Source organism: Pteropus medius, unplaced genomic scaffold, assembly GCF_902729225.1.
Source record: "Pteropus medius unplaced genomic scaffold, Ma_sr-lr_union100, whole genome shotgun sequence".
NCBI classification, from domain to species: Eukaryota; Metazoa; Chordata; class Mammalia; order Chiroptera; family Pteropodidae; genus Pteropus; species Pteropus medius.
Window position 1 is genome coordinate 2,488,341 of NW_024350399.1, and position 3,128 is coordinate 2,491,468.

The 3,128-nt window shown below is 32.0% G+C and overlaps 1 pseudogene; it reads right to left on the minus strand.

Moving 5' to 3' along the window:
- Nucleotides 1-2,772: 2,772 nt before the first annotated feature.
- LOC120584331 (uncharacterized) lies at nucleotides 2,773-2,891 on the minus strand (annotated as a pseudogene).
- Nucleotides 2,892-3,128: the final 237 nt, after the last annotated feature.

Here is a 3,128-nt window from a genome sequence, read left to right on the forward strand (position 1 = left end):
TTTACTGCCTATGTTTTCTTCTAGGAGTTTGTTGTTTTGGGTTTTACATTTAAGTCTTTAATCTATTTTGAATTTATTCTGTATATAGTGTAAGAAAGTGGTCCAGTTTAATTTTTTTGCATGTATATAACCAGTTTTCCCAACACCTTTAACCCATTGTATATTCTTGTCTTTAACCCATTGTATATTCTTGTCTTTAACCCATTGTTTATTCTTGCTTTTTTTGGTTGTAGATTAAACGACCATATACATGTATACAGAACATCTCTATTTTGTTTCATTCATCTATGTATTTGTTTTTATTACTATAGGTTTGAAGTATAGTTTGACATCAGGTAGTGTGATACCTCCAACTTTGTTTTTCTTTTTCAAGATTGTTTGTGTGTATTTCTTAATTTACACATGTAATTACACATGATCTTCCTACTTTTGCCTTTTAACCTTTGTATTAGCTTTATAGTTTGTTGATCCACTGCTTTTATTGTGTGTTTATCTTTGTGAAAGGTTTGTTTTCTTCGCGATATTTTCTTATTCATATTTTTGATCACTGTTTTCTCTTCTTTTTCTTAAATAAGCCCTTTTAACATTTCTTGTAATACTAGTTTGTTGGTGATAAAATCCTTCAGCTTTTTTCTTTTTTGGTCTGGGAAGCTCTTTATTTCTACTTTGATTCTAAATGACAGCCTTGTTGGGTGAAGTAGTCTTGGTTGTAGGTGTTTGCTTTTTATCACTTTGGATATTTCATGCCAATCCCTTCTGGCCTGCAAAATTTCTGTTGAGAAATCAACTGACAGTCTATGGGAGTTCCCTTATAGGTAACTAATTGTTTTTTTCTTGCTGCTTTTAAGATTCTTCTTTTGTTTTAAACTTGGCATTTTCATTATGATGTGTTTTGGTGTGAGCCTCTTTGAGTTCATCTTGTTTGGGACTCTCTGTGCTTCCTGGACTTGCAGTCTGTTTTCTACACCAAGTTAGGGAATTTTTCAGTTATTATTTCTTCAAATAGGTTTTCAACCATTTCTCTCTCTCTCATCTTCTGCTACTCTTATAATGCAAATATTGTTATGTTTGATGTTGTACCAGAGGTCTGTTAAACTATCCTTATTTTTAAATTATATTTTCTTTATTTTTCATTTATTTAAGCATTCGTTTATTTATTTATTTTTATTAAATTTATTGAAATAACACTGGTTAATAAAATTATAAAGATTTTAAGTATACAATTAAAAAAATACATCCACGTATTACATTGTGTGTTCACCACCTAAACTTAACTTTTCTTCCATCACAATATATTTGACCCTCTTTAACCCTGTCTACCTCCCTCCCTCCCCTTTTCCTTCTGGTAAACACTAAACTGTAGTTTATGTCTATGAGTTTTTGTTTGCTTGTCTTGTTTGTTTGTTACTTTCAGTTTTATATTTCCCATATGAGTGATATCATATGGTTCTCAACTTTTTCTGCCTGACTTATTTTGCTTAGCATATTACCTCAAGATCCACCCATGTTGTTGCAAATGGCAGTATTTCATCTTTACTTATGGCTGAGTAATATTTCATTGTATATATGTACCACATCGTCTTTATCCAATCATCCACTGAAAGACACTTCAGTTGTTTCTATGTCTTGGCCACCATGAACATCGGGGTGCATATATTTTTGTGGATAAATGTTTTCAAATATTGTGGTAGATACCCAGAAGAGGGATTCCTGGGTCAAATAATAATTCTATTCTTAATTTTTTAAGGAAACTCCATACTGTTTTCCATAGCACCTGTACCAATTTACTTTCCTACCAGCAGTGTATGAAGATTCTTTTTCCCCCACAACCTCTCCAAGAGTTCTTATTATTTGTCCTGTTGATGATAGCTATTATAACAGGTATAAGGTTGTATCTAATTATGGTTTTGATTTGCATTTCCCTAATAACTAGTGAAGTATCTTTTCATATGTCTGTTAGCCATTTGCATGTCTTCTTGGGAGAAATGTATGTTCAGGTCCTCTGCCTATTTTTAAATTGGATTGTTTGTTTTTTGGTAGTTGTGTTGTATGAATTCTTTGTATAGTTTGGATATTAGCCCCCTATCGAAGGTGTTGCTTGCAAATATTTTCTCCCATTGAGCTAGTTGTCTCTTTGACTTATTGATGGTTTCTTTTGATGTGCAGAAGTTATTTTGTTTGCTCTAGTTTCATTCATTTATTTTTGCTTTTACTTTCCTTGCCTTTGTGATCAAATTCATAAAATCGTCTCTAAAACCAAGGTCTATGAGTTTAGTAACTATGTTTTTTAAATGCAATTTATTGCTTCAGGTTTTATATTCATGTCTTTGATCTATTTTGAGTTAATTTTGGTGTATTGTTACAGATAGGGGTCTAGCTTCATTCTCTTGCATGTGGCTTTCCAATTTTTTAGCATCATTGCTTAAAGAGGCTTTCCTTTCTCAATTGTATGTTTTTGGCTCCTTCGCTGAAATTTATTTGCCCATATATTTGAGCGTTTATTTCTGGGTTCTTGATTCTGTTTTATTTATCTTCAAGTCTGTTTTTCTGCCAGTACCATGCTGTTTTGATTATTGTTACTTTGTAGTATAATTTGAAGTCAGGCAGTGTGATACTTCTGGCTTTGTTCTTTTTTTTTTTTAACTTTATTATTTATTATTTATTTTTTAGGCAAGGCAATCCTTGGTTGACCTCACAGATTGCAAGAACCTTGTCAGCTTACAATCCCTTATTTTTTAAAAAAAATTTTAAATTTATTTTTTATTTTTTTTATGCCTACAGCACCTAGTCTTCCTAGGTGGTCTCCCATCCAAGTACTCACCAGGCCCAACCCTGCTTAGCTTCTGAGATCAGATGGGACCGGGCTTGTTCAAGGTAGCATGGCTGTAGACTGATCTTGTTCTTTTTTGTCAGGATTACTTTGGCTTTTCAGGATCTTTTGTAATTCCATGCAAATCTGATAATATTTTGTTTTATTAAAAAAAAATGTCTGAGAATTTGATGAGGATTGCATTAAATCTGTATATTGCTTTTGGTATTATGGCCATTTTAATTATGTTGATTCCTCCATCTATGAACACAAAATATCTTTCCATTTTTTTGTGTCTTCTTCAACTTTTTAAAAATAA